Source organism: Mustelus asterias, unplaced genomic scaffold (genome assembly GCF_964213995.1).
Source record: "Mustelus asterias unplaced genomic scaffold, sMusAst1.hap1.1 HAP1_SCAFFOLD_2167, whole genome shotgun sequence".
NCBI classification, from domain to species: domain Eukaryota; kingdom Metazoa; phylum Chordata; class Chondrichthyes; order Carcharhiniformes; family Triakidae; genus Mustelus; species Mustelus asterias.
Window position 1 is genome coordinate 53,643 of NW_027592112.1, and position 7,467 is coordinate 61,109.

General features: G+C 41.9%; 1 non-coding gene across 1 annotated transcript; it reads left to right on the forward strand.

Moving 5' to 3' along the window:
• The first annotated feature begins 688 nt into the window (after positions 1-688).
• Positions 689-879, forward strand: LOC144489422 (U2 spliceosomal RNA). The gene has a single exon (XR_013496970.1). It is a non-coding gene; the product is annotated as a U2 spliceosomal RNA (small nuclear RNA).
• The last annotated feature ends 6,588 nt before the right edge of the window (positions 880-7,467 follow it).

The window sequence follows — 7,467 nt, forward strand, 5'->3', positions numbered from 1 at the left end:
CTTGGCATTGCTCAGCGGGCATCAGGCAGTGCCAAGGGGGCAGGGCCTAATGCGATTGGTGGGGTGGAGGGTCCCACTGCCACTCTGCATTGCGATCGGTCTGGGTTGGAGGGAGGCTAGCGATCGGGGCGGGTGGGACTGACCCGGGAGGAGTCAGCAGAGAGGGGCGGGGTCTGCTGGGGTGAGGGTGGGTGGGGGGATTGCCGCTGCTGGGGGGATTGGGCTGGACACTGGGGCGCTCTGGAGCGGGGTGGGGTCAGGGCTGGCCTGGGAATTGTTGTGGGGGCTGCAATCAGGCTGTGGGGAGGGGGGGGGAGCTGGAGGGGCAGCACTGTGGGGGCCCTGGGCTGGCCAGCAATCGAGCTGGCCAGCAAATGGGAAGACTGGTTCTGGAACTCTGTGCATGTGCAGTGGCCCCGATCTGTCAGACTCCAGCGCAAATAGGCCCCGCCCCCTCTGGGTTTTTAATGATATTCACGACTGGGACCTCTGCATTGCACAGGTGCGGAGATTCAGGTCTGAAGCCGCACGGAAAAAAACAGTCGTGTTCTAGAACAGTTTTCTCGCCAATTCAGCACTTTTGGGAGAATCGCCCCCTATATATGAGGAAAATAGTCTGAGCCTAATATGCTACCAACTTCTTGAGGATTTTCTTTCTCACAATTCCATCCATAATCTGTTTGAATGGAGCGCTTCTCGGCCTTTTGGCTAAGATCAAGTGTGGTATCAACATGCTGTGCTGGTTGAAGTCATTAGGTTACGTTTTAGCTTCATTTGAAGCAATTTTTAAAAGCGGCATCTCGGCCTTTTGGCTCAAATGCAAATGAGATCAAGCCTTGGAGGAGGTGCAATGCCTGCTCCAATCAGCTTGGATCATGTAGATCAAGCCCAAGATAGGAAGTGAGAAGCCTGTCTTGTCAGTTTGGATTGGGAATGTCTCACTTGCTGAGACTTTGAATTGGACTTTGATTGGATTGAATTGGAGATATAAACAAAAAACAAAATTCATTGGACCCTGAGGGGGGTTCAAGAAGGTCAATTCAGGCTCCATGTGCTCTCTGCCATTGCCGGGCCACAGAGGAAGGGTCCCCCAAGAGTCCTGGGGGTTGGGTGTGCTTGGGCTAGGGGCAAGGGATTGACCTCGTCACTCTTCCCCAGGATGGGGGTCCAGTGGCTAGACTGTCCCTTCTCGCCCTGGGAAACCTGGCAGCAGCAGAGGACACACGGGCACTGCACTTGCTTCCTTGACTCCCCCTCAGGGTCCAACACGCCAGGTCCATGATTGTCAGGACCAGCACCAAAGCCCATCCAGTGCAGATCCCACTGGGGAGATGGGTGAATGGCGGGAGGGATTTGAATTGGGTTTCAAACCTGCTAATGACATTTTAAAAAGGCCTTTTGAATAAGTAGCGGGTTCCTGCCCACTCTGGGACCAGCATGGCAAGCCAGGAGCATCACGACACATTTGGCACCCGGTGCAAAACCTGATTTTTCTGGCGACGCCCGATTCTCCGGGTTAACGCAATTCTCACCATGGGCTAGTGGGCCTGTGGATTTATTGTTCCTTAATAACACAATGGAGATTTGAGGACAGCACTGCTCTCTGATGCTTAGGAGTTGACAAGGTGGATAGTTCTATTTGAGGCTGAATGTCACCTTTTAGCAATGATGTGGAGATGCCAGCGTTGGACTGGGGTGGGCATAGCAAGAAGTCTCACAACTTCAGGTTGAAGTCCAACAGGTTTATTTGGAATCACGAGCTTTCGGAGTGCTGCTCCTTCCTCAGGTGAGTCAGGTGACTACCTGATGAAGGAGCAGTGCTCCAAAAGCTCATGATTCCAAATAAACCTGTTGGACTTTAACCCGGTGTGAGAATTCTTACTGTACCATTTAGCAAAACATAGGTGTAAGCTGCTTGATGTTGTGTATTCACGTTACCTCGAGTGGTTCTTCACAAGCAGCACTGCAGTTGAACAAGGGCACTTAAAGAGACTGATCATGTGATATCATTAATAATGTCATTGGCTGTTTGCATGAAGAAATGGGCAGTCTATCTCAGCAGCCCGCAGTGTTAACATGCTTTCAATAAAACTCTTCATTTGTATAAACATTCAAGGCCTGCAGTCTATCTTTTAAAACCACTACACACAGGATCCTGGGAGTTGAAATTCAGTGTGGGACTTTTTAACAGGCCACTTAAAATCTTGAAAAGGGGCCATGCATACTAATAACGCAGGCTCAGTTTTTTGTCGCCATAATTTCTGTCAGAAAGTCAGGTGGCACCGGCAGGGTTTCACAAAATTGGACTACTATTGAGTAGGAATATAGGATTCTACATCTGTTCTCAGGATTTGACAAATGATGAGTGCGACCTTGGGGTTGAATTTTGGATTACATTCCAGAGTGAGTTGTACAATGCACTAATATTAATGTCATGTTAACTCCAAGTATGTTTCCATGATCGATGTGATTTGCGCGCTGTGGCCTAACTCCATATATAAATGATGCCTCTCATTGGGAGCTTTCCTACATTACTACACTGACCACTTCATTGGCTGTAGGGCACTTTGGGATATCCTGGTGTTGTGTAAGGTCCCAAATGAATGGAAGTCTTTCTTCATGCTCATTACTGGGTGGAAACGTATGTGCTACAGATGATTTTGATCCTTTCATCTACTGAAACTGCTTGCTTTATGTTCATGTAATCACACTTTCAGCTCATTGCTGATGTGTTGTTATCCCTGTTTGGCCATCTGCCAATCTGTGCAAGTCTTTACCCTATTTTGGAGAAGACTGTGCATAACAAGGGAGAGAACACTACAGGAGAATCCCGACTCTCGAGTGCTTGGGCTTTACTGAGGAACAGGCTGCTTTCTCCTGGTTGGAGAAGTTTGGTAATTGCATAGGAAGAGTCGGAGATAGAGGCTTCAATAATTTCAGCTGTGCCATTAGGTTCTATCTTGTAAATCAGTGGGAATGATGAGAGTTTCCCAATAGTAAGGCAGGTGTGGAGTGAGGACTGATGGTGTTGCTGTTGCTCATAATGATGACATAGTCACATCCTTCTCCTCCACAATGATTGCAGATGTAGAAGAAACAGTGCATTACCAAGATGTCCCCTCAGCTGCTGAGATTGTACAACCTGCAGTTGGGCAATCTCAGGCCTCAATTCATGGAGATATGTATGAATCCATGGAGGGTGAAATTAGCCTTCGATGGTAGTGCAGAATGGATGACAACGAATCACTAGCCTACTTTACATGTGCCAGACTTCAAAGGGGCCAGTAATGGATGCGTTGGGGGAATAAAATGGTTCCTGCATGTCCAGTTGCCATTCAGTTTCTCAGGGTATACTGTGACCCAAACTGGCAATCTTTAAAATGATCACTAAAGACCTCAAAAGAACAGTTAAGTTTTCTCTTTTTTAAAAACTTACCTTAATATGGAGCAGGAATACTGTTTCACAGCAGGAATAGTTTTGGTATCTTACCTTGTGGAATGAACAGTGAAGTATGGATTCTGGCAGGTTTGAAAGACTGTTATTATACATCTGAGAGAGAGGAGCACAGGCTTTGCAGCTTAAGGAAATGGATCTTTTCAGATTGGCTGATGAGCTACTGCATGTGTCTTGTTTCTTGCACTTGTTATTATAACATTAGTACAGATCAAATAGCAGTACCCTCTAGCCTACATTTATTATATATTGACTTTGCAGTTATGCCACCATAAAACACTGATCTGAGAAGGGTGGTTCTCCTGAGACACCAACATTTTGGCAGACTTTGCATAGCTTTCATTAAGAAATAAAACTTACATAAATTCACCCTAGAATGAAATGTAAATCATTAAACTCTATCAATGCCAATGAATTGACCAGGTAAAGAAAAAAAGTTAACTGCGTCATTTAGAGACTGAAGTGGTGTATTTCTCTATGAAGACAGTTGCATGGATCTCATTGTGGAGTTATGAATACAAACAATCAAGTTACTAAAAGTCAAATAAAGATTATTTGCCGTCCTTGGGGGAAAAACACATCTATATGGAAGATGACAAGAGAAAAGCAAGTGAGGTATTTTTCCAGTAGAACGTTTGGAACATGCTGCTGAAGGTAAATAGTGATAGATTTTCAATTGAAAATGATTGTATTTGTTCATGATTATCTACTTGTAAAGTTTTTTAAATGTTGAGCGTGGGAAGATAATGTTTTTGATTAATTATCTTTTCCATTTGCTTGCCATTACAGTTCAATAAAGCAATCTATATAATCATTCATGTTGCAAATGTACGTTGTAGATCATAATTATAATTTTTTATGTGCATGTAAAATATTAAAGACCAAAAGATTTCAAAAATTAATACATTTCTACTTTTGTATGTAGCAACATTGCTTGCATGACATTATTTTGGTTTCCAATTTTAAGTTATTTCCAGTTTTATAAGTGAATACATGTCAAATTTCCCAATAGATTCTTTAAATATTTGTTACACACTCATAAAATACATTGTCTCAACTGGTCAAACTAATGAAGTACGTTTTAAGATAAAGCACACTTCATTATTCAAAAAAAAGTAATGATCAGTTGTCCTTGTAATTAATTGTCTAGTGAGCTTTCATAATTAGTTTCAAGAACACAAACAATGCCAATGTGTTATCAGTAATTCATTAACTAGTGTCAAATAATCTAAGAGGAATAGGACTATTTTATCAATTTGTCTCTTCATGTTATTGCACTGGGACACAAAGCTTCAAAGATTTATTTCATGGATTGTTTTTTATTGCCTTGCAGCAAAAATATAACGGCACTTGATCTTAAAATAAAAACATTCTTGAATTAGGAATCAAAAGAAATCTTTGGGGATGATTTTAACCCCACCATTTTGGTGAAAATTGGGCATTGGTTGTTGAAAGTACTTTGGTTACTTACCTGCCCTGGAGCCTCCAGAAGCTGACCAGTTGGAATTATGGCCTGCTCAACTGAAGAGATGGCAAAGACACCTGCCCAAAGACAGTGGGGTCCTTTACCACATATGAATTTGGGTCCCAATGATGTCAGCCAACATTAGTCTACAATGTTAACATGGTGTCTCAAACAGAAAACTGCAATAAGTTTCCCTGGACCAGGGCGAGAAAAGTCACCCAAAACTATGCATTTAAACTTCTTGTTTGTTTTTCTTGTTAGGGCATGATTGCTTATCTGGGTCCACAAGAGAAGTTTTGACTTCTGCAGAGGACTTTCTGCCTCCTGTTCCACTCTCGAAACATTAATTGCATCTTTCTAACAATTGATCTGGCCACTAGCTTGGTCTCAGTTGCCATCTCTGAGTTGTATGAGTTTCTGCAAATTCTGCTGATTTCTGGTCTTGAATGGGCAGAAAATCAGCACGAGGAATTTAAATGAAGCCTAAGAGATAAACGACCACAGGTCTAATTTCTAGAGCAGTGAGTGAGTTTCTAAATCACATTGTTACTTGCCCACTGAAAACTTGATAAATGTTGATAGTTCCTCAGCCATAATTAGTTCTTTAATTATAGCATATTGAGTTCTTAGCTCTCTATCAATTGCTGTCGCAATTAACAGTAAAACCACAACTTGGTTATTCGGAGTGGGATGCAATACTGCTTGCACATGACTTAAGTTTGGCTTATGCCTCTGCTTATTGGCTGGTACTTAATGACAATTGTGGCACTTTCCTCTAGTGCAATCAGACAATGCCTTGCAATTATGATTAATTTTTAATATGCATTATCTAATGAAGGAAGAATAGTTTTGAGAAATGCAGTGATCTAAGTTGATTGTTCTTGATGTCTGATGTGACATTTAGCTGCCTCCTGCAGTTTACATTCTGTACAGTTGCTAGTTGCAAGTCTAATACCATTGCTGTTTTGTCCATCTATTTTAGCTGTTTGGCTCACTCTCTCTCTCACCTCTAACTTATTTGCCACATTCTTTCCCCCCTCTCCATTAGTGCGATACCTTCGTGCAATCCCAACATTTTGAATTCTGATTTCTAAATCCACTCATATTTATTGGTCAAAATTCTCTGACCTCCCTTCAGCATTTTTCTTGGCAGCGGGAGGCAGCGTGCCATTCGCTGGTGTGGGATCTCTGGTCCCGCTGCTGTCAATGGGAATTCCCACGTGAAGCCACCCCATGGTGCCAGGTAACCCACGGCAGGGGGCACGCCACTGGAGGTACCAAAGAATCCCACCGGCATGAATGGCCAGAGAATTCCAGCTTGACTTCTTTGGGAATTTGTGAAAATGGTAATAGAATATATATTCTTAAATGAATAATAGAGGAAAATAAATGCTAGTTACAAGCCTAACGCTTGAGAGAACCAACAAAAATATCACAAAAACTCATTATCAATATGCGACAATCGATCTAAAATGCAAGAGAATAAAATACCTATTTGGGTACACGTTTTATTACAATTTATTTTAGATGTTTCCTGCTGGGAAAGTGATACAATCCTGAAGTGCTAAATAATACAATGTAACTACTCAGCAGATGGCGTGAAGTACAAGTTAGCTCATGGGATTCTATGCAGGAATTTTGTAAATGCAGGCTAAAATGAAAAGGGGTTAGAAAGTAAGTTTCCTGTTGTATTGCCCCGTAAGCTATTAACAACGCCAATTTTCATCTGACTCTGATAGGATGTTTTGACTTCAAAACTGTGGATAAAGTAGGTAGGCTGAAGCCATTGAATTCAAAGACCTGCCTTCAGAGCAAACCATCAGCAGTTCAGTGACCTTCATAGGCTTTATCATATCAGGTACAAGATGTGCTTTTGCATAGAGTAACTCCCGTCCTTACCATTTTGTATAAAGCATAAATATTACCGAGTTTTACACCTGCCTTTCTTTGTTCAGCTATCATCGCCACTGTGTTCAATGGATTTTTTAAGCAAATTTTTCAATTAAAAGTGGAGATGTCAATTTATATTGTATTTCATGTTGCTAATGGCTTTGCTGCTGCTATCATAAAATAAGTTATTTTGTGATAGAAGCTTATGTTTTGTTTTAAATTTACAAAACCTTGTCAAATCCCCTGAGACAATCCTGTAATTAATTTGCTAATTGCTAAGGAGGTGTCAAGTAGTTTCTCAGTACTCTATTATTCCCCGGCACCAGTTTTTGCTTTCAGCCATCATTGGTGCATATCTGAGGAGAAAGAAGGAGCATTAAGCACAAAACGGTGCTTTGCATTGCCTCTAGACACAACTGTGTTAATCATTTGGTTCCCATTATTTAAGGTATTAACAGAAGCAGATCCTTTCTGGCTCTTGCTTAAACTCAGATTTGCTGTCCAGTTCATCAAGAACTCTAATTTGCGGAACAGACCGCTGACATGTAGAAAACCTGTTCTTTAAAGCTCTGGAGAAATACAATACATTTATCAGTTTGGAGTGGATATCATTGTGTTTATAACTGAGTGGAGGCACCATGCAATTTTACTCTTGAAA